Here is a 25373-nt window from a genome sequence, read left to right as displayed (position 1 = left end):
TAATGAATTCTTGTAATTTTTATAATCTAGTGACAGGTATAAAATAATTTCTGAGTTTCTATCTATTCCTAACTGGAAACAAATGTAACAAAGGGCAATCAAATGAAAATTTTATCACTGTATCAGATTTTAGAGACGACTTCATCCAACCTTTTAAGTTGATAGGTTAAGAAACTGGCACTTGGAGAGAATGTGCTGGCCGAGATGAGAGTCAGCTGTAGGACCCTGGTGTGCTTTTCCTTAATGGGATTTTTCTTCCTAAATTATATTCCAAAACTCCCAAGGGTAAAAAACAATTTAGCTTAGTATCTTTTCAGAAAGTTCGTATTTTATATTTTTAAATAGAAAGTTAAGCAGCATGCTAAAATAATTTACTAAATTAAACATACCCAAATGCTAATAAAACCTGCCTTTTACCTTGATATCTTTCATTGTATGTGAAAAATTTTATGAAGCCAGAAAAGGGTTTTTGAAATTCTAGATTTAATTTTTACCCTACATAAATTATGTGGCTAAGATTATGTTGTTACCCAGATACACTCAAAGCAGCAGCATTTGCTGTGGGGACACCCACAGACACACACACACACACACACACACACACACACAGTACGTGTGCAGAATGATGCAAAGTGAGGCTCCAAGGCCAGGTACTCTTTAAAGTAAAGAAGATCAAAAGCGCAATCTACAGACTTCAAAGTAAAAGATTTCTCTGGACAATCTAGCAAGACTTTCTACTGCTACAAAAGTCCTTATTTAACACCCCCTTGAGTTGTTTTGCAGTGATTACACAAGTTGGAGACAAGTTGCTAAATAAACTTATAAAGACAAAACATTATACAGTTTTAAAAGCCCTTAAGAGAAATGATAAAAATGTTTCTTTTATATATGGCTTTATTATAGTTTCACAACATATTTACCATTGTCATTTGCATGTACAGATTCTGTCTCCAACACATTAAAAGACACTTCTATCCTAACAAGGCCTTCCATTAATCAAAGATCTACAGTTCCCCTGGGGAGTCATCAAATCTTTAGCCAATGTGCTCTAAGGAGACCAAGGTGCCTTCTGTTATTCCAGAGAAACATGGATCCAAGACTGCTAAGGTAGCTGTTGGGAACCTAACTGGGAGCTAGGGATGGCTGTATCCTTTATGCTTCTCCCAGGGGAATCTTCAATCAGAAGCTGGCCTCTTCTACTGTCACCCAGTGTTTCATTCTCCTAGCTTACTTCTAGAACATAACTACCATTAAGTTGGCAGTTACACCAAAATCTCATTTTCAATGGTACTTACCTATCTAGTAACATTCTATTTCCCATATGCCAATTCACAGGCGTTATTTCTGTAACTCTTCTCAACTAGAGTTTTGAAATAAGATACAAACCAAGGTCAATTCAATTATTATCCGTCTATCCTAAAAGAAATAGAAATAAAGCCACTTAACAGTGAACCTCTGGTCTCTCTGGTGTGTGAAGTCAACAAAAAGCAGGAGTGAGTCACTGAAGAGCCCAGTCCAGTCACCTCCGTTTGACCTACCTATTCACTGGATCATCCGGTTGTTCGGTGTGCGTCCCCCTCCATATTACCAAAGGAGAACATTCCTTCTTACAGTAATCATCCTCTGATGTTTTGAGAGAGACTTAAAGTATGCTTTTTAAAGGGTGTGGGGGAAGGAAACCAGAATTACAACTTACCCTACACAAATAGGGTTAATCTTCCACGAAAAATGGAACCATACCTCAACCTTGAAGGTTAGAGGTAAAAAAGAAAACCTCAAACCAATCAAACAAACAAAAACCAGAAACCATCCTACCTCTGCTCAGCACTGCTTTTTCATATGGCTCTAAACATACTGGAAAGGCAGAAATACTGAGACTGACCCATAAACATCTATCCTGGAGAAACTCAAGGAGCAGACTATTCCAAGTCAACAGGCATGGCAGGACCACTGCTCAACACCAATGGCTCATCATTACCTCTTACTCCCTCAATCCTACCCTAGAAAAGACTATTGCCTACAATTAACTGCCTTGGAATCACCTTATCTCTGACCCACAGGCAAAATCATTCAAATATTTAAACAGCACTCATTGAGAGGAGTGCCTATATTCCTTCATGATTTTCACGTTTGGAAGAATGAATTAAGAAAACACGGTGTTGCTCCTTGTAGTGGGCTTTCTAGGAAAAGTTGGATTCTTTTTTTCAGATATAAGATTTGCAAAGTTGTAAACTATCTCTTGGCTTTTTACCTTCAGTACAAGTTTCAACAACCAGGAGACAAAATCCTGAAACTCCCTCTAATAAGTCTTTCTTTCAAAAGCATCTTCCAATTGAAAGTCATCTGTCCAGGATTTGGAAATTATTTTCTCCAAAAGTAAAAGTCGTCATGATATTTTCTAAGCTTCCATGTATAATTACTGAAAATCGTAGCTGAGGTCTAAGTTATACACTTTAGTGAATAAAGTCATTAAAAGCAAAGATTCTGATAAAAAAAAACAAAACTTCCTTTCAGACTCTTAATGCACCACAAACTCTGGACAATCTACAAACTTTCACTGGCAAGTGATTACTTTCAGGGACCATTCCTCAGAACGAGTATAAAAAGCACCATATTCCACATATAATTATGCAAAAAACACCTCTGTACTTTTTTTCCCCTCCACATTTTTCAAAGCATTTCTTCCAGTTCTGGGGAGTTTTTAAAAATAACCTGTTACATCCAGGAACTTTCAGTTCTTGGCCATTAAATATGAATTGCTGCAGGAATTGTCCTCTGCCATAAACAACTAGAAAAGTGGATAAAACACATCAAATGGTTTTTAGACACTGAAGGAAAACAAACTAGGTAAGCCTAATGATTCCCCAAACTTAATGACTGGAGGCAGTTTTGGTCCACAGTGAGGAAAGGAATCCAAACAGAACTGAGAAGATTCCCTGAATTGAGAAGATAAAGAGGAAAGTTTGGGAGGCAGAGGCAGCTAGAATTTGGGGGCCAGCACAGAATCCCAAAGAAGAAGTAGGGGAACCCAGAGAGAGGTCCAAAGATCTTCAGAGAGGTTCCCTTGATACACTGGCTAACTATTGATCTCTGCTTACGTGGAAAAAAAACTCCACAAGGCAGAGGAAAGAATCTTCCACAAGCAATAGGTCAAACAATTCCTAAAGCTCACACAGAGCTGGGCATAGTTCTCATCCCACTAGCAAGAGGAGAAATCCTGTAGTATCTACGGCATCAGACGGGTTAGTCTGAAGGACATCACCTCAGTAGGGCAAGTAAAGCTTTAGTCTGAAGGCTGCCCTGAACCAACTCTAAAGAAGGTTAAAAGCAAGCCTCAAAAGGATCAAACTGGGCCCAAGTAACTTACCCATACGGTGAATAAAGTCCAGACTTTTTAAACCCCATGTAACTTACTTACATGCTAGAATAAGGTCCAAACTCTTTAATGCCCAAGTAACTTATCTACACTTATCCTCCATGAAAAATGGAACCCAATGAATGGGTTCATTCATCCTTCTAGAATGAAGCCCAAACTGTCAAAATGTAGCACCCAATAATAAGAATATTATGAATAATTTTATAATAAATTCAAAAACACAGATAAAATAGATAAATCTGTTAAAAGACACACCTCCAAAGCTCATTGTAGACGAAACAGATAACCTGAATAGCCCTATATGAGGGGACTTCAAAAAGTTCATGGAAAAAATGGAATCAAAAGATAAAAATAAAGAATATAAGCTTTATTTCTCAACATAAGCTCCAAAAGGTCAAGACATTTTTATAAGTAATGATACCAGCCACTTAGTGCACGCATCCTAAAGAACTGAGGGTCCTGGGAATGTAACCATGTCAATGCAGTCTTTTCACATTATTAACTGAAGAAAAATGGGTGCCCTTTGAAGATTTTTAAGATTAGGAAACAAAAAGAAATCAGAAGGAGCCAAATCAGGACTGTAGGGTGAATGCCTAATGACTTCCCATCAAAACTCTCCCCAAATTGTCCTTGTGTGAAGAGAGGAATTGAGCAGGAGCATTGTTGTGGTGAAGAAACTCTCCAGAGACGTTTTCCCAGGCATTTTTCTGCTCAAGATTCGACTAACTTTCTCAAAAGACTCATAATAAGCAGATGTTACAATTATTTGGCTCCCCAGACAGTCAACAAGCAAAATGCCTTGAATATCCCAAAAAATTATTGCCCTGACCTTTGCTTTGATTGGACCACTTCCACCTCTTGGTAGCCAATGCTTTGATAGTGCTTTGTCTTCAGGATTATACTGGTAAAGCCCCGTTTCATCTCTTGTTACAATTCTTTCAAGAAATGCTTCAGGATCTTAATCCCATTTCCTTAAAATTTCCAATGAATGTTCTGTTCCTGTCTGTAGCTGATCTGGGCACAATGGTTTTGCCACCCATCTAGTGGAAAGTTTGCTCGACTTAAATTTTTCAGTTACAATTGTGTAAGCTGAATCAACTGAGATTCTACAGTGTTGGCTATTATTTCTGCTGTTAATTATTGGTCTTCTTCAATTAGGGCATGAACAAGATGAATTTTTTCCCTCACAAATTGGTGTGAATGGTCTGCCCCTGCAGGCTTCATCTTTAACATTTGCTCGTCTCTTCTTAAAACAAGTAAGTTATCCACTTGTAAACTACTGATTTCTTTGGGTCACTGTCTCCATAAACTTTTTGTAAAGCACCAATGATTTCACTATTCTTCCACCCAAGCTTCACCACAAATTTGATGTTTACTCTTGCCTCAATTTCAGCAGAATTCGTGTTGCTCTGAGAGGGGTTCTTTTCAAACTGCTGCCTTACCCTTTTTAGTGCCTCAAACTAGATTCTATTCAGGTATCTTATAACATGTTAGTATGAGTTTATTTAGGTGCAAAACCATTCTGAAATCCATGCATAATAAGCATTTTCTGTGAACTTTCTGAAGATCCCTCAGTTATTAAATGAACTGAATTTTTAGTTAAAAATTTTATGACAAAGAAAATTGTAGGCTCAGATGGCATCACTGGTAAACTCTATGAATATTAAAATAAAAAATTAATACCAATTCTACACAAGCTTTTCCAGAAAACCAAAGAAAGGGGAATATTTCCCAACTCTTTCTATGAGGCCATCATTTCCCAAACTAGGTGACATTATAAGAAAATTTTTTAAATGACCAATATCCCTCATGAACATAACACGAGATTCCTAATAAAATTTGGTATACTGAATTCAGCAATATATACCAAAAGGATAACATATGATGACCACGTTGGGTTTGTCCCAGGAGGGCAAGATTGGTTTGATATTCAAAAATCAATGTTACCATAACAGATGAAAAAATGAAATTATATGATCATTTCAATAGATGCAGAAAAGCAGCTGATAAAATTTAACATATGTTCATGATAAAACATACAAACTGCCGGGTGCAGGGGGTCACACCTGTAATCCCACTACTCTGGGAGGCCAAGGCAGGTGGATCACCTGAGGTCAGGAGTTGGAGACCAGCCTGGTCAACATGACAAAACCCCATCTCTACTAAAAATACAAAAAATTACCTGGGAGTGGTGGCAGGTGCCTGTAATCCCAGCTACTTGTGAAGCTGAGGCAGGAGAATTGCTTGAACCCAGGAGGTGGAGGTTGCAGTGAGCCAAGATGGTGCCAATGCACTCCAGCCTGGGTGACAGAGTGAGACTATCAAAAAAAAAAAAAAAACTGAAAAAACATATACAGACCCTCAGCAAACCAGTAATAGAAGGAAACTTCCTTCATCTGGTAAATCACATGTATGAAAAATCTATAGCTAATATTACACAAATGGTGAAAGATGGAATGTTTTTCTCTGCTAAGACTGGAAACAGGCAAAGATGTCTGCTTTCACTATCCATTTTCAACATGCTATTGAGCTCCTCTCCAGAGCAATAAGACAAGAAAAGGCATCCAGACTAGAAAGGAAGAAGTAAAACTATCTGTATTTGCAGACATGATTGTCAATGTAGAAAATCCTAAGACATGTCTAAAAAACCTATTATTAAGTTTATGAAGGTCCAAAACAGAAGGTCAATACACCAAAAACAATCAGTTTTATTTCTAAATACTATCCAATGATTGGAAATTGAAATTTAAAATATCATTTATAGCAGCATCAAAAATACTAAATATTTAGTGATAAATTTAACAAAGTGTAAGACCAATACAATGAAAAACAATATTTCTTAGAGAAAGTTAAAAAAAAAAAGAAAACCTAACTAATCAGGTGTGGTGGCTCACGCCTGTAATCCTAGCACTTTGGGAGGCTTAGGCGGGCGGATCATGAGGTCAGGAGTTCGAGACCAGCCTGACCAACGTGGTGAAACCCCATCTCTACTAAAAATACAAAAATTAGCCGGGCGTGGTGGTGTGTGCCTGTAACCCCAGCTACCCAGGAGGCTGAGGCAGGAGACTCACTTGAACCCAGGAAGTGGAGGCTGCAGTGAGCTGAGATTGCGCCACTGCATTCCAGCCTAGGTGACAGAGTGAGACTCCATCTCAAAAACAAAAACCCGTAACTAAATATATAAAAATGTACAACAGGAAGACTCAATATTGTTAAGGTATCAATTCTCCCATAACTAATCTATATGTTCAATGCAACTACAACCAAAGTTCAATTAGTGTTAAACATGAGTACACATAAAAACTAAGAAATCCAAAGCTAGTTAATAGTACTGTACCAATGTCACTTTCCTGGTTTTGAAAACAGACTACAGTTGATTATCATTGGGAGACTCTCTACACTATTTTTGCAACTTCTTGTGAGTCTAAAATTACTTCAAGCCAGGTGCGGTGGCTCATGCCTTTAATCTCAGCACTCCGGGAGACTAAGGTGGGAGGAGCACTTGAGGCCAGCCTGGGCAACATAGTAAGACTCCCATCTCCACAAAAAAATAAAAAACAAAAAATTAGCTATATGTGGTAGTGCATGCCTATGGTCCCAGCTACTTAGGAGGCTGAGGCAGAGGACTACTTGAGCCCAGGAGGTCAAGGCTGCAGTGAGCCATGATCATGCCACTGCACTTTAGTCTTGGCAACAGAGTGAGACCTGTCTCTTAAAAAACTACCTCAAAATAAAGTTTTTAAAAATCCCAGGGATTTTTTTTTTTTTGGTAAACATCCACAATCTGATTCCAATCTACTTCAGCCCTTATACAGAAATTACAGGTCCAAATTGAAAAGCTAAAATTCTAAAAGTCATAGAAAACTTACAAAGGAAGATCCTTGTTGCCCTGGTGTTCTTAGGGCATTAAAAACATGAACCACAAAAATTTTGCTTTTTAATTCTGCTCTTTGAAAGTCACTTAAAAAATGACAAAGAAATCATCAGAACAGAAAATACATTTTTAAAACATATCTGGAAAAATAAAAACCATATCTGACTAAAGACTTAAATCGAAAAATATATAAATACTACAACTCAAGAACAAGGCAACTCTTAAAAATACGGCCAAAAAAGTTAAACAGTCACTTCACCAAAGATATACAAATGGCAAATAAGCACTTGAAATGATACTCAACATTATTAGTCATTAGGAAAATGCAAATAAAAATCTAAGTCAGATACCACTACACAACTGCTAGAACGGTTAAAGTTAAAAACACCGACAATACCAAATCTTAGTGAGAATCTGGAGCAACTGGAACTCAGGGCAACTAGAACTCTCAGACGTGGCTGGTGAGAATGTTAAATGATACAGCCACTTTGAAAACGAATTTGACAATTTTTTTTATAAACATTCACTTACCATACAACTCAAAAATGAAAACTTATGTCCCAAGACTTATATAATACATAAATGCTTATAGTAACTTCATTATAATAGCTCCAAACTAGAAACAATCCAAATATCCACAAACAGGTAAATGAATAAGCAAACTGTGACAACTGAATACCACCCAACAATAAAAAGGAACTACTGATATGTGCAACAAAATGGATGAATACATCATGCTAAAGTGAAACATGCCAGATGCAAAAGCATCTAGAGTGGCAGGGGAGGAGACTGACTAAAAAGGAGCTGTAGAAAACTTTTTGGCTTGACAAAAATGCTCTGTAGCTTGACCGCAGTGCTGATTACATGATGATATATACATTATCAAAATTCATCAAATTATTTACTTAAAATGTTTATTTTTATTGTATATGATTAATCATTTAAAAAGCTGATTTGGGGCAGGCGTGATGGCTTATGCCTGTAATCCCAGCACTTTGGGAGGCTGAAGTGGGTGGATCACTTGAGGTCAGGAGTTTGAGAAAAACCTAGCCAACATGGTGAAACCCTGTGTCTGCTAAAAAATACAAAAATTAGCTGGGTGTGGTGGTGCATGCCTGTAGTCCCAGCTACTCAGGAGGCTGAGGTAAGACAATCACTTGAGCCCGGGAGGCGGAGGTTGCAGAGAGCCGAGATTGTGGCACTGCACTCTAGCCTGGGCGACACAGGGAGACTCAGTCTCAAAACAACAATAACAAAAACACACCAGCATTATTTCATTCGAGCTTCATAGCCTTCTGCATTCTAACTTAAACACTTTAAGTTCTGGGCTGGGCACAGTGGCTCACGCCTGTAATCCTAGAACTTTGGGAGGCTAAGGCGGGCAGATCACTTGAGGCCAGGGGTTCAAGACCAGCCTGGCCATCATGATGAAACCCTGTCTCTACCAAAAATACAAAAATTAGCCAAGCATGGTAGTGAATGCCTGTAATCCCAGCTACTCAGAAGCTGAGGCAGGAGAATCACTTGAATCCAGGAGGCGGAGGTTGCAGTGAGCTGAAATTGTGCAACTGCACTCCAGCCTGGGTAAAGGAGTAAGACTCTGTCTCAATAAATAAATAAATAAATAACTTCTAAAGAGTAAATCAAGCAACTGTCCTTAGTATTTTACCCTTAAATGTATAATGTGTAATCATTTCAAAACACCTTTCTTTTCACTTCCCTTTTCTGACCAGTTCTATAAATTAATAGAGGGTTTTTCAGGGTAACAGCTGCTCTGAACAAATGACTGATAATGTGAATTATCTATAATACACTGATTAAAAATTTCCTGAAAATTTACTCATCAGCAACATGAGCCTAGTTCAAGAATATGTAAGGCAGTAATTAAAGGAAATGTTGTTTTATAAGTTAGATAACTTCAATTAGCTTTCCCTGCTAGGTTTTACTCTACAACTTTTATTTCATGAAAATTTATCTTTACTTTTTTTAGGCACCTGTAGAAACAAATAATTTAGTCAATTACAAATCATTAGCTCTCAACATCCTCTCCCACAGATTTAAAATGAATAAGGGTTCAGAAAATGAGTACTTGAGTTTTAAAAGATTTTATTTTTAAGATTTAATTAGAATTTATTTTAAATTCTAGATGAGACAACATTTATTAAAAACTGTTCCTGATTTTAATTTCCTTAAATATCCTTAATATTACACTTGAAAATCTTGGGTTTCTTTGAAGTAAAACCCTTAAACATATCAATTTTTCTGAATCTCCTTCTATAATTGTAAGTAACGTGAGTTCCTCAAAAGAGATTTCTGAAATGGCACCACTGCAGCTGACCTTTGTTTCAGTGTGTCACTAAACTATGCAAAAAATTAACTTTACCACTATATTTAGATGGGTTAAGTATAGAATTCTATTTTCTTTGGAAGAAAATACATAAAACATTTCTGATTGTTGTGATAAAACATACGCAACCACACAAAATTCCACTCTATATTTTGGATCACACATGTCAATAAATTTACTGCTGAGTTTTTTGCAGGATACCATATTACTTCACTCTTCCAAGCGATAAAGTATTAATTTTTCAGTTATGGGCCTGCAGTATTAAATAAAGGTGCTATCCACTAGTAACTGTTGGGGGACTACTAAGTTTATTTTTTATATCCTATTTCTGAAAGCCATGAGAAAATTCCTCATTACAAATACCTTTGAAATAATTATAGTTTCATAAAATAAAAGTTGTTTTGTAAGCTATTCATATCTGAATTTTTTTTTTTTTTTTTTTTGAGACAGGATCTTGCTCTGTCACCCAGGCTAGACAGGCTGGAGTGCAATGGCATGATCACAGCTCACTGCAACCATGACACTCCAGGCTCAAGCAATCCTCCCGCCTCAATCTCCAGAGTGCTGGGACTACAGGCATGCATCACCAAACCCAACTAACTTTTGTATTGTTTGCAGACACAGAGTTTCATCACGTTGCCCAAGCTGGTCTCAAACTTCAGGGCCCCAGCAATGTGCTTGCCTCAGCCTCCCAAAGTGTTGGGAACACAAGTGTGAGCCACTGTGCCAGGCTAATATCTGAAATTTTTAGCCCAATTTCCCATTTGTCCTTTGTTTACTTATTTAAACAGAGTTCAACTCAGGTACCAAACAATAAATTCTAGAGCTATAAATCATAATTTTGTTTATCACTAATGCAATGACAACAGCCACGTTAAGTTCTCAGGGAAAAAACTTTTTAACTATTATTTTGTTACAAAATTACCTTTTTATTTGTTTGTAAGGTTAAATTTTTACATTCCAATTACTTCACAAACTGCCATGGAATATGTATGAGAAAGTTAAAGAATTCAGAATTCAGTCCTGCTACAATCCCCACTTCAGTCCCCACTCCTAGACCAGATCAGATTGCCCTAAAGTCTCACAGCACCTCTACTTCTTAGTAACACTTTTTGAAATTAAGTCATTATGTACTCCATTATTTAAATCTGCCATTCCTGCTAAAAAGTGAAAACTTCAAAAGGGAAAGTACCACAGTAGACATACTATTTACCAAACGTATAAAAAGATAAGACATTTAAAACAGTATTAGTCATTAGGAAGAAGCATATCTAAAATAATAAAATGGCACATAGTAATGAGCCATTCATCTGGAAGCATCATCCATCTATGTAACAGAACTAGGGAAATGGCAATAAATGAGGTGCTTAGTGAATTCATACTCAAATGGATTATATAAATGTTACTACAAAGCTACAAAGGAAATGGCATAGTAAATTAAGAAAGCACTATGTGAGGAAGTAGATTTCACATAAGATTTTGATTACGTTCTACTTCTTCTATAAGTGTCACTATAATCATAGATTATCACCCACTGGAAGTTAAATCTAACAATAGAGTATTAGTCCATCTTCACGCTGCTGATAACGACATATCTGAGACTGGGCAATTTACAAAAGGAAGAGGTTTATTGGACTTACAGTTCCACATGGCTGGTGAGGCTTCACAATCATGGCAGAAAGTGAAAGGCACAACTCACATGGCGGCAGACAAGAGAAGAGAGCTTGTGCAGGGAAACTCCCATTTTTAAAACCACTAGATCTTGTGAGACTTATTCATTATCACGAGAACAGCACGGGAAAGACACGCTGCCATGATTCAATTACCGCCCACTAAGTTCCTCCCACAACACATGGGAACTATTGGAGTTAAATTCAAGATGAGATTTGGGTGGGGACACAGCCAAACCATAGCAAATAGTTAACCTAGAAATTTTAAAATAAATTTGCTAGGTGTTAGTAAATTAAATAATCATTGTCTTCAAGAAACTAGTATAGCTGGGGAGCTAGAAATGTGCTAGGTTCCAATGATGTGATACAGGCAATATGCAGCTCAGATGCAGCGGAAGGAGAAGCCAGAAGCAGAAACATGAGGTAGATGAAGTGTGTATGCATTAGACACGTCAATGGGAAGAACAATTTGGCTAGATTTAAGGAACTTTGAGAAAAAAATAAGTATCTAAACACAAGGTTAGCAAACTCGCCTGCCTACCAGGGCAGGAGCAAAGAAGTGAAGCCTGTAGGATGAAAAATGCCTACAGTGTCTTGGCCCCAATGTTGGGGACAAGAGAGTCTCTGCCAGGGACAGTGGGAGACTGCAGAGCACACACCCTGTATAAAGGGGGAAGCTGTTATGTTACTACAACAGACCTTGCCAGGCCTTCAAATTTTTCTAGAGAAGGTATGAAACTCAATTTTTTTAATGTAAAATTTGTCTGTTTTTAAATGTTGGCAAATAACTGTGTTAAAAGCCAAAACATGTCTGCAGCCAAACTTGTTGGTGGGCCACAGGCTTGCAACTCTGGTTGGCATGATGAATTCCACCCTAAGAGATCTGGACTTTATTCTGTAGTCAATGACAAGTGACATAACATTTATTTCAAAACTTGCTCAGTTTTATACCTCTGCATACTCCAGTATCTACAATGTAAAAGCCTTAGCACTGGGAAATTACTTCACATTGGCCTGGTGTATTTCGGTTACAAGCCAATTATATTCTAACTAACTGTACTGTAACTTAACTAACTGTAGAGTAACTTACAAGTTTCAGCTGAAAAAACATTCAAAATGATACTAATAAAACAGTGCTGGCAAACCAGTACCTAAGAGAATGCTGACATTATATGCATATACCACAACCCACTAGAAACACATATATAATCACCAGAGCTCCACTTCTCAAAAACCTTGTGCCCTAATCCACTGCAAAGGAAAGTCTTTGCCCTTTCCAGCGTTTTCTAAATTAGCAACTTTCTAAAGACTAATACTACACTTCGGTATTACCAAACACTAAAATATATGTAACTAAGTTTTCATTCTACCAATCACTCTAAGCTTTTAACTATCCAAAAACAATACTTATGCATTAAAGGCCTATGTGTTAGCATTTTAATAAGCTTAGAGAAAGAAAAGATAATTAGTATCAGACACTTGTTGATTCATTTTGATGACAGTATTACAGACAGTTAGCAAAATTCAAAGGTAGTTCCCAGAAAATTCTTGGTGTATAATTATAAAATACAGGACTATGAAAATTGCTTCATCACATGCTTTGAAATAATACTTCATGATGAAAGTCTGACAAGGTATTTAAAATTTTAAAGAGGCAATTTTTCTATTACTCAATTTGCTCTGGCTCGTGGGATTCACTAACCCGAGCCATTTACTCTGTGAATGATGGCTTCCAGGCCAGTGGGGCACTATGCTGTGTGGCCTAGTCAGACCAAACCTATTATCACTGCTGAAAAAGAAGCCAAGTCAAAGCACATGTCTCACCTTTCATGTAAAAGGACTGCTATGGTTTGAATGAGCCCCCCAAAAGTTCATGTGTTGGAAACTTAATCCCCAATGCAATAGCACTGGGAGGTGGGGTCTAACAACAGGTGACTGAGTCATGAAGGTCAGGTCCTCATGAGTGGATTAATGTAGTTATCACAAGAGCAGGTTGTTATAAAAACCAGTCCGGCCCCTTGTGCTTTCTGTCTTGCCCTTGCTTCTGCATTCCACCATGGGATGACCTGGGCCAGATGCTGGTGCTGTGCTCTTGGACTTCGGGGCCCTCAAACCATAAGCTGAATTAACTTCCTTTTTCTAAAGTGTAACTTTTATTTTAAGTTCAAGGATATGAGTACAGGTTTGTCATATAGACAAACTTGTGTCATGGGGGTTTGCCGTACAGATTATTTTGTCACCCAGGTATTAAGCCTAGTACCCATTAGTTATTTTTCCTGATCCTCTCCCTCCTCCCAACCTCCATCCTCTGGTAAGCCCCAGTGTGTGTCCCCTCTATGGGTCCATGTGTTCTCATCATTAAGCTCCCGCTTAGAAGTGAGAACATGCAGTATGTAGTTTTCTGTTTCTGCATTAGTTTGCTGAGGATAATGGCCTCCAGCTCCATCCATGTTACTGCAAAGGACATGATTGCATTCTTTTTTTATTGCTGCATAGTATTCCATGGTATATATGTACCACATTTTCTTTATCCAGTCTACCACTGATAGGCATTTAGCTTGATTCTATGTCTTTGCTATTGTGAATATTCCTGCAATGAACATATGCATGCATGCATGTGTCTTTATAACAGAATGATTTATGTTCCTTTGTGTGTATACCCAGTAATGGGATTGCTGAGTCAAATTGTATTTCTGTTTTTAGGTCTTTGAGGAATCACCACACTGTCTTCCACAATGGTTGAACTAATTTACACTCCCACAAACAGTGTATAAGCATCCCCTTTTCCTCCACAACCTAGCCAGCATCTGTTATTGTTTTTAACATTTTAGTAGCCATTCTGACTGGTGTGAGACGGTAACTCATTGTGGTTTTCATTTGCTTTCTCCAATATCAATGACAAGCTTTTTTCATGATTGTTTGCTGCATGTATGTCTTCTTTTGAAAAGTGTCTGTTCCTGTCATTTGCCCACATTTTAATTGATTTTTTTCTTGTAAATTTAAGTTCCTTATAGATGCTAGATATTAGAACTTTGTCAGATGCACAGTTTGCAAATATTTTCTTCCATTCTGTAGGCTGTCTGTTCACTCTGTTGACAGTTTCCTCTGCTGTTTACTTTAGTTAGATCCCATTTGTCCATTTTTGCCTTTGTTGCAATTGTTTTTGGTGTCTTCATCATTAAATGTTTGCCCATTTTTATGTCCAGAATGGTATTGCCTAGGTTGTCTTCCAGGGTTTTTACAGTTTGGGGCTTTATATTTAAGCTTTTAATCCATTTTGAGTTAATTTTTGTATATGGTATAAGGAGGCGGTCCAATTTCAATCTTCTGTATATGGCTAGCCAGTTATCCCAGCACCATTCAACGCATAGGGAATTCTTTCCCCGTTGCTTGTTTTGTCAGGTTTGTCACAAATCAGACATCTGCAGGTGTGTGGCCTTACTTCTGGGCTCTCTATTCTGTTCCACTGCTCTATGTGTCTGTTTTGGTACCAGTATCATGCTGTTTTGGTCACCGTAGCTCTAACAGTTTGAAGTTGGGTACCATGATGCCTCCAGCTTTGTTCTTTTTGCTTAGGATTGCCTTGGCTATTCAGACTCTTTTTTAGGTCCCATATGACTTTTTAAATAGTTTTTTTTCTAGTTCTGTAAAGAATGTTAATAGTAAACTTCCATTCTTTATGGACAGAATACCCTATGTGTGGTACTTCATTATAGTATCAAAAACAATCTAAGACAAGGATCAATAGGTTGAATTAAAGAACACATCTTTACTAGAAATGAAAAAGTCTTTAAACAAAGTATGAGTATTTTCAAGATACAGTTCTCATCCAAAGACATTTAATAAAGAACTAAAAAACTGCATAGAACTGTTTCTCTATTTCAAAATATATGAACTACAACCTATATACTAGAGCCCTACCAATAATAACCAGGGAAAAGCTCAAAGGCTCCCTAACCCTGACAAAGCCTGCTGAAGATAGCATGGCCTCCAACATTCCCATTTCCAAAGTCCCGCTGCACATCCCATCAGGCATATTAAAATGTACCCACATCCAATATTAAATATTTGTAATATACAAAACTGAATTACAAGTAATAGTTATCTTTCAGAAATTTTTTGTTCTCTTTGAACCCACTCCAATAAGGTTTTCATCCCCACTCCTCCAGTGACACAGCTCTTGTCATCATCACCAATGACTCCCCAGGTTGCTAAACCCAATGAGCAACTCTCGGTCTTCACCCTACTTGACCTCTCAGCAACATGTGAGCTAACTGATCCACTCTTCTGCTGGAGATACTTTCTTTGACTACAGGGACATTTTTCTAATTTTCTTCCTATCCTCTGCTTGCTCCTTCTTAATTTTCTTTTACTGATTCCTCCTTATCAACACAACCTCTAAAAGATGAAGCATCCAGGTTTAGCCCAAGACCAACATCAGAATTAGAAAAACAATTCATAGTTCATTCTTCCACTGTGTAGGTCAACAGAGTTAACAGTATCTTCTAGTGATAACATTGTTACTCAAGGAATGGAGACACTTAATTGGGTTCACTATGTTGGAAAAATGTGCTTAAAACACTTTCTTGTATTATGTGTGTGATTTCTTCTCTTCTCTACAAACTGTAAATACTGATATGCCCCAAGGCTTGGTCCATAAGCCTCTTTCTCTGACTACACACATTCCCAAGTGATCTCATCCAAATTCTGTTGGCAATTTCCAAATTTGTATCTCCAACCTAGACCTATTCCCTAAATTCCAGATTCCTATAGCAACCAGTGATTCTATTAAAATGCAGATCAAATCATCTCACTCCTCTGCACAAAACCCTCTGATGGCTCCCCATTCCACTCACAGTCAAGCCCTGAATACAGTCCACGCAAGCCAAACATGTGCTCTCCAAACATCTCTGACCTTGTCTACTACTCCTTCTCTCCCTGCTCTCAGTGTTCCACCACTGTGGTCTTCTCCCTGTTCCTGGAACACACCAGGCATGCTTCCACCTGATGCCTTCACTAGTCCCTCTGCTGGAACACTTCTCCCCCAGCTAGCTCTGTGTGGCTCTCTTCCTCCTTCAAACCCTCTTTTCAGTGAAGTCTGCCTTGACTACACTCCTCCAAATCACAAAGTCCCTGCCTCCCTTCCCCAGCACTCCTACTGTCCCTTAGCCTGCTCCACTTTTTCTTTTTCCCATCAGGCTTATTACCTTCCAAAATACTATAACACTTATTTTGTTATGCTGATTGCCTCCTAATAGAATATAAGGTCCATGAAGGCAGAGGTTTTTTTGTTTTTTCTTTTTTGTTTTCCCCCTTTATTTTATTCACTGACATCTCTCAGACCTAGACCAGTGCCTGGCATGTACTAGGCATAGATTATATTGAATGCATGAATTTAAACATTTAATAATTTTAATTTCATAGTTGTCTTTCAATATTTGAGATTTTTACCAGATCTTGTACATTTCTGTTGCTCCTAGAAAAGCCCCTTTTCTACAGGCTTGAAGGATAGAAAAATCTCAGCCTGACTTCACGATCCAGTGTAAATCCGGTGGCCCCAGGAAGGGTGGGAACATCCCATGTCTGACCATCCTTGATTTTGGACCCTAAAACCAAAGCTCAACTTCACACTCATTTGGAAACATCTAGTATCTTTTCACACACATGTATTTTGTTCCCCCAACTAGACATGAAACACATTGGCAGAAATTGCACAAAGTATTCAGCACAGTCCTGAATACTTCATAAAGACATAAAACCTGGTTTTTAATGGACTTAGTGAACATTTTTAAAGTGTTAAGTTTACTAAGCTCAAGATTTTACACGCACAATCACAACGGGAACTGGGTTATCCGGACTAGGTCTCCTGCCCTTGAATGAACAGATCAGAATGATACAGCGTGAGTCTTCTAGAGGATCCTGTACCGTTTTCAGCTGAGCTTGTACTTAGGCTAGTTAGATGAAAATGTATCTTTCTAAGGTGCTTAACTGTGTCTTTCTTAAGTTTCTTTGAATGAATTGTTTAAAATCTCAAACTCTGGCCCTCATAACAGAAAATCACAAATGGTTCTGACCCACATTATATAAACTGTGCCAATGATTAGGGGGTGGGAATAAAGAACTGCTTTATATCAATAACAGTGGCTTTCTTCAAAAGTACTCACATGAAGCCATGCAGGGAACATAGGCAAAAGACATGGGCCACTCAGCGGTATTCTTTAAGTTTAAAAGAACTTTGCACAACATCAGTAACCGTAAAGAAAATTTTTAAAAGCTGCAGGCTGGCTTTTTTGGCATATGGAAAGAAACAATTATCTAGCAGACAGAAGCTGAAAGACTGAGACGGCTGGAAATTAGAAGAGAATTAGGAAAAATAACTCGATCAATTAGTAATCAGTGCGACAGGCCAGCTGCTCCTACTGCAGCAACACAGACTTCCCAGTATCTGTAACTGAGAAATACTAGGTTTTGTTGCCTGCTTAATGCCATCAAAAAACAAAGTTAAATCTCATGAAATGCTTATAAATGAAGGCTTGGGAACCTCCCATAAAACTGTAAGTCCTTTTACACATCACTTCTTTTTGTCTTAAGCAGCAATAGCTAACATCACTTAAGACATTTATTATATATCAAAGACCACACCAGTTGTTTTACCCGTACCATTTCACTTAAAAATAAGAATAATCCTGCGGGATAGTTATTATAATTATCTCCCACTTTACTGATGAGGAAAAAGAGGTATAGAGAGTTAAGTAACTTCCCCAAGGTTACACATGGGAGAATACTGGAGTCTGGATTTGGGCCCCAGGGGACTGATCTCAAAGCCCTCATTCCTATCATTATATTTTACTATCCCTCTTCTATGCTGTCTTCAATATGGATTACTCTATTCTGTAGTAATTTCACTGAGCAACTTGTCAGAGCTGTGGCCCTATGGTCAGCATATTTTTTATTTGTTAACATTACATATGCTAAATTTTTGCTGCGATAAGCAGTATCTTATTCAGGTAGGATATATAAATACTACATACTTATAAAATTCTCTAATTTTACCTTCTCGTCACCTTTTTAGTGAGCCTAAGCTGAAGCTCTGAGTCTTTTCTTAAATAATAAAACTGCCCTTTATTCTTTAGGGAAACATAAAAGAAAATGTATAAATGAATATTTTTCCTTTGCAAGCACTTTGTTTTATCTGTTAGATCTCTCAGTGAAATCATTATCTTATGTTTTACAATAAGTACTTCCTAGAGACTGCCACAGATTTTAGCGTCAGAATTTCACTGCTGCTCTCAGTAGACAAAGACTGGATGTTTCCAGGGATCTTTAAGAAATGATAACTGGATGGGGGTGGAAGGAAGACACAAAAAGAGAGAAAAGAGGGAGAAGCATAAAGGCAAGAGGAGTCCAAAAAATGAATTTTTGAGACATTTTCTTACGGATGAATTATTCCAAAAATATTGACAAAACAGTCCTTTGAAGTTAGGGTCCATCCTAGATCATTTATGGATTAACAAAAGAGTGAATCAAGAGGGACCTCAAGAGATCTCCTACTTGATACTTATAACCCAAAGTCTCATCAGAAAGCCCTAGGAGTGAGGGACAGAGAGAAAACAGGGAAAAGGCAAGCCCCAACAGAGCTCTGTATGGAGGGCAGAGGTACAGCAGGCTGAATGAAGAAAAATTCTGCCTCACTGGGCTACAGATCCATTTCCTCTGGGCAGATCTGAGTCTATCTGAACAGAGCCATAGAACACCTTTGCATGAATCAGAAAAGGGTACCCATCTTCCAGGCAGTGAGCCCCTCGATGGACTCACTGCTTGGACGACATAGAAGGGAGGTGGTTTTCAGACCCACCTTGCATGGCAAAACCTGCACAGCTACAGCTGGTAGCCCTGATCTTGCCTTCTCTCTCTCCGACAAGCACGTGGCACTAGAGGAGACAAGATTGAGAGTCAGAGTAGCTTGTACTATTGGTGCTGTCATTAGCTGTGAGACTTTGTATAGTCATTCAACCTCCTGAGGCCGCAGTGCCTCCATCTCTGAAAAATTATGTGGCTGGCTAGATGTCACCTAAGGCCTCCTTCCTCTTACCAATTGTCAGCTGAAATCTGGTAATATCTAGTTGGTATATTCCCAACTATATCCTTAGGATACGGTGACTGAGTCGAACTTTTAAAGTGTTCTTAAGAATGCTTTTTTTCCTCTCACATCTTATTTCTGACGTTACTTTTTTCTTTCAATCTTAAGACCATACTCAGCTTTCAACCCCAAAGTGCTCAACATTTTTTAGAGCCATCAAAAGGTCACCTATCATGTACTGTCCTCAAATTACCCAAATATCCACCAACAAAATGGATACACTGGGCATATTCATTCACAGAAATAACAGAAAAAAGACCTACTGCTACCTACATCAATTTGGATGTATCACATGACATTATGTTGAGCTAAAGATGACCAAAAAATGTATATTTTATTGCATTTAAATGCAGTCCAAGAACAGCTTAAAACTAATCCGTGACAATAAAAGTCAGAATAATAGTTATCCTGGGGACAAGGATGATGACTGTAAAGAGAGGCTGGTAATGTTCTGTTTCTTGATTTGGATGCTAGTTGTCCAGATGTGATCATTTTGTGCTGTACACTCCTGACCTGTGCATTTGTCTGGTTGTGTATAATTCAGCAACAAGTTCAAAGAAATAAAGCTACAGGGACCAAAAAAAAAGTCATCTACTGAAACTGTACACACAAGTGCTACTACCTGTGGGGAGAAAATTAATCACATTTTATTTAACCCAATCAGAGAGAAAATCATCTGAAAAGCTAAGTGAGAAACTTCATTATATTTCCTAAAATATGCATCAAGAAATTGCTTAATTTTTTTAAATGATTTCCTCCCTCACATGAAACTGTGGCTATAAATTAATACAAAATATTGTTTTTCTCTCTGTCTTCATGTACCAGTGAAACATTATTGCTCAAAGTTGTATAAAACATGTACAAAGATAATGTTGTTGGAAAAAATCTGAAAACACCCCCCAAGAGGATCCATTTGGAATACTGAGAGTCTAAATAGATATTTTTGGTCAGAATTATTCCAATTATCAGCACATTAATGCAATGACTTGGATAATGACCAAATCACTACCTAGTTTCTTGCTGTATCGATTTAACTTAGCTAAGAAGGCCATACAGGTGGGGAAAGATATTCAAGAAAATGCTATGCTGGCCAGGGGCGGTGGCTCAAGCCTGTAATCTCAGCACTTTGGGAGGCCACGGACGGCAAATCACGAGGTCAGGAGTTCGAGCCCAGACTGGCCAACATGGTGAAACTCCATCTCTACTAAAAATACAAAAATTAGATGGGCATGGTGGTGGGCACCTGTACTCCCAGCTACTCAGGAGGCTGAGGCAGGAGAATCGTTTGAACCTGGGAGGCGGAAGTTGCAGTGAGCCAAGATCGCACCATTGCACTCCAGCCTGGGAGACAGGGCAAGACTCTGTCTCCAAAAAAAAAAAAAACCAAAAAGAAAAGAAAAGAAAAGAAAATGCTAAGCTACAGACAACTCCAAGGAAGCCCCAGGAAAACACTGCCTTCTCCTGGGACTGTATTTGGTTCATCTGTGAATTTGTTTCAGCACATTTTTCTCTTCTTGACTTGAAGTAATACAATCAGCTGAGAGATCAATGATTTCTTTCCCCTTCTCAGTGTTCTGTAATTCATCTTTGATCAATATGGTATATATACTGCATGACTGTTCCGTTCCATTTGATGTATATAAAAAGTGATCACACACAAACTTGCATCAGAATTACACCACTAAATCACATAAGGTAATGAGAAGCACAGATTGCTTGTTTTTACCTAAAACTTCATAATAACTTCAGCCATTACTGCTGTAGAGCACCCTCTGGTCCCACAGCATGGGAGGTAGACATTAGTAGTTTCCTCAAATATTGGGGGACTAATTATTTGTAGAATCATTGGTACTTAAACAAAAAACGTTTCCAGTCTTTGAAATGGGAAGTGGCTTTTGGAGTGTATGGGATACAGTTATAAGCATCCAGTCCCTGCACATTATTTAACACCAAACTAGTGATTCAACACTAAGACAGGCAGTTTCCAGGATAACTATCAATTAGCAGTCCTATTTCAAGTTGTATACAGACCTTATAGGGCACCTTAATTCTAATCATTCTAATCCTTTTTTCTCAGCTAAAAATACCTTATTCTTTAATCTACACTTCAAAACAGTAAGTTCTCTCTACTTTGGCCTTGTTTTAAATACTTATGCTTCTAACTTTAAGTTTTCCTTGCAATAGAATGTCCAGTATTCTACTTCCTCGTTCCTCTCAATGTATCCCTTTAACTTGTTTCTATTTATTTTTAAAGGCCCCCAAAGCCTCTTCCTCAGGATAATGTGCAACTCAGAAAGCCCTCTTGACTACCCTGTGTATCAAAGTATAACCACAGAGACCAACAATAACATTTTGCCTGTTTGGGTTTTACGGAACATACATTATAAATGAAATTTCACTACTCATAAAACTCCTTCGCTAAATCTTTCCCATTCCCCTCTCCTAACTCTCCATTGTTTTATACACAATCACGACATAAACACACTCCCAAAATGTGTAATGATATAATCATACAAAGACTTCCTAAAAATACATAATTTTAATGTGTGCAACAGCCAGCCTTTATAACTCTAGTACTAGGAATACACGTTTAAAAATATACTGAGTTTTAAATAAATTGTGTTTGTTGTTCCTCGTTGGGGGTGGGGAGGAGGTAGGGGATCATCAAACAAGGACAGATTGCTATATCTGAAACCACAAACTGTGTTGCAGTAGGATTCTATTGAGGATTGTAAACACACTTAAAACTTTTTTTTTTTTTTTTTTACTTTCAAAGAAGAAAGTTGAAATTGCAAAAATGAAAGCCAAAACTTCTATGCTTTACCCATAAGGATACACTAACCGAATATCTCCTGTTTTCTCACTTATGAAAGAAATACGCTTTATCTACCAAACTAGGGCATTTATGAGGTTTGTATTAATGAACAGAAAAATGTACAAATGCAAAAAACTTTCTATCCTTTAGAAGACAGTATTAAATCGACTTTAGGGAAAGCCCAAGAAATTTCGTTCTCAACTCAGAAAACCACCTAAGGGATAATTTGTGAATGCCATCTGGGATCCAGGCAGTCCCATCAACAAAAGGGAAAACTTGTTGAGATCATCCAAATCTAAAATTCACATACATTTTTACATCTGGACTGAATTAATCTTTTCTTGGTACTGGCTTTCATGTAATAAAATAATTGTTTGCAGGTTTTATTTTTCTTAAAAAAAAAAAAAACCCACAACTTTAGAAATCAAAATGTGCAACATTCAAATCGAAAACTATAAAGAATTTCTTTATCATAAAAGTTAGTTGTGAGACAGGACTCATTTACACTCAACTCTGAACCTGACAGCTTAGTCAAAAACAATTCTGTTTGAAACTTTCATTCCAAGCATCTGCCACAAAAAGCTATGCAGTCTATTACATCATAAGTTCAGAAAGCCAAAAGCTTTATAAGCATAGTTAAATGTGGAAACAAAATCCAAAAACTAGAAAAAAGCCCCCCCCCCTCCAATTCAGCTAACCTAGTTGAGTAACAATTTTTTTAAGAATTTGTAACTAAAAACTGTTACCTAGCACATTGGCATTTTGCTTTCAAAAGTAGCGTCTTCATCCAGGCCCATGCTGTTTTCAGGCGTTTTCCTGTAGAGCCAGGAGCATCATAAATCTGTAAGTTCAAATTATGGACTTAAAACTAGCAGCTTACCCTTGTTGCCCCCAAAAAGAAGATACTGGAAATAGGAAAGATTTCCTGCCCCTTAAAATGTCTTGAGTACTGCAAGAACTGCTGATTACTGTAGCCCATCAGTGTCAGATCTCAGAGATTCTTGCAAGCAACTCAAAGAGGGGAAAATTAGTTCATATTACAGTCAGTCTGCTTTCTGGAGAAGATGTCCTGCAGATAACATGATATTAGATATCCCCTGGGGGATCCTTTTCATCTAATAATCCTACTAAATGTCCACTTTAATATGAAATATGAATCCAATATGTTTACAAACATACTGGGAAAAGTATTCAAATGCCAGCTGTCTCATATTGTGAAGTATTTTCATTTTTAACATAAAACGTTTATTTCTCAAAGCCACACCTGAGAAAATGATTAGGTGCCGTTAAGTTTTATACTACAAAGGACATCAGCAAAGGCATCTGTTTTCCTGCCTCTCTTCTGGTCTTCTCCCCTCCCCCACTCTCCATCCTGCAGGCCATTTGTAGGTCCTGGTTGTTAAAATTTCTACAATAGTCTCATAATGCTCTAAATTCTAAAAAAAAAAAAAAAAAAAAAAAAAAATTCTCATCCTTTAACACTGCTGAACCTAAATTCATGCACTGCTCTAAGAAGGAAACCCAAAAGTCACAAGCCTCTTTAATGACAGATGTATTACGGAAAATTTTCCCCACAAAGTTTTGATGCTGTGAAATATCAACTCCCTGAAATCACAGAAAGGAAATGACTTACATTCTTGGAAAATGAAGCCACTAGCAGCCTTCTCCAACAGCATTTTCTAAACCCCAAACTACACCCTGTGGCAAGAGGGAGTATTTCGTGCAAAAACTAAATTTAAATAGATGCTTATAAAACCAATAAACAAACATTGCCCGGTCCCAGAGAAGAACAGAAGGGAATCATACTCGGAAAGCCCAGCGAGATACTTTTTCTCCACATTCAGAAATGCTGGAGAGCACAGGCTGGAAGTCAGAAGCAACCTGAGAACGCTTGCTGAAGTTTTCCTTCTCTGCTGTGAGCAATGCACAGCTCCTGAGGGAAATACTGGCAAAAGAGATTTTGCTTAAAAAATAAAAATGAAAAGGGTGTTAAGGGGGAAAACAAGCTAATATTTCTTTGGACACTAGCTACACAACTGCACGGCCTAAAAATTTGCCAGCTTTCAACTTTAAAATACGCTTATTTTGACATTTTCCCATCTATTCGTGCCTTTAAAAAAAACGCCCGCACCATTAGGCTATGCTGTCCCAGGACTCGAGGTGTTGTTGTAATCCCTGTAGACTTGACACTTACACGGGTGGACACCAGCTGTCCATACCTGACAGTGCCTGGCCCTTCTGGAGCCGAATCCGGTGGTCCCATTCGCCTGGGGCTCCGCCAGCGCACCGCAAGCTCTTCCAAAAACCCAAATTCTGCAGGCCGCGCCCCCAACTCGTATCTCACCCAGGCCCCAGTCTGGCGCCGATCTGCCCCAGCTCAACCTCCGGCTCCGCCGACTGGGCACTTTCTGGGACTCGGGGCAGACCCTGCGCTCGGGTCCCTTCCCGCAGCCGGGCTGTCTGGCCTCTACGCGCGCACAACAGGCGGCACGGCGCAGCCCCCGGGAGCGCGGGACTCGGATGCCGGTCCCGGCGCCCAGCCACAGCGACACTGACCTGGGCGCCGGGGCCCGCCAGGGAGCTCTGTGATCCGGCGACCTCCGCGATGCAGAGGACCAGGCGCGGCGCACAGAGCCCAGGCGCGTAGTCCGCAGCCGGGACCAGCCTCCCGCCCCAGCCGCTGAAGCGGCCCCGAGCTCCACGCCTCCCCCGCTGCCAGGCTTGGCTGCCCTAGGGCCTCGTCCGCCTGTCCCAGAGTGGGCGAGCTCCGACTCGCGGAAAAGCGACCTTCCCGCCGGTGCCCGACACCCAGAGCTAAGGGAGCGAGAAGAAAACGAAGAAAGAGGCGGAGAGCGGGGCCACTGCCTTCGCTGGGACTCGCGACTTCCAGAAACCCTCCCGAAACCCCATCCCGCCGCCGCCCCGCCGGCAGGGGGCACAGCGGACGTCTAGGGCGCGGCAGCTGGGCGATAGAGCGAGCGGAAAGGGCCCAGACACCGGGTTCTTGTTCGTACCTCGGAGAAAGTATTGAGCACCAGGCGTTGGGCTCCGTGGTCAGCCCTCTGAGTCTTCCTGCCGGCGCCTAGCCTGCCCCGCTCCTCTCAGCCCCTTGGCCCCGCCAGCCAGAGCACTCCGCGTCCGCCCCGCCCCG

General features: G+C 39.0%; 1 protein-coding gene across 2 annotated transcripts in view; it reads right to left on the bottom strand.

The window, feature by feature from the left end:
- Positions 1–25372, bottom strand: part of FRMD6 (FERM domain containing 6) — an 80450-nt gene extending 55078 nt beyond the window's left edge. For both annotated transcript variants that reach the window (XM_011961782.1, XM_011961783.1), the window contains exon 1: positions 25237–25372. The gene's annotated coding sequence lies outside the window, so the exon portion shown is untranslated. The remainder of the gene's footprint in view (positions 1–25236) is intronic.
- Between the last annotated feature and the right edge of the window lies 1 nt (position 25373).

The sequence above is a fragment of the Colobus angolensis genome, unplaced genomic scaffold (genome assembly GCF_000951035.1).
Source record: "Colobus angolensis palliatus isolate OR3802 unplaced genomic scaffold, Cang.pa_1.0 Scaffold57, whole genome shotgun sequence".
Lineage (NCBI taxonomy): Eukaryota > Metazoa > Chordata > Mammalia > Primates > Cercopithecidae > Colobus > Colobus angolensis.
This window is presented reverse-complemented; position numbering and strand designations above follow the sequence as displayed.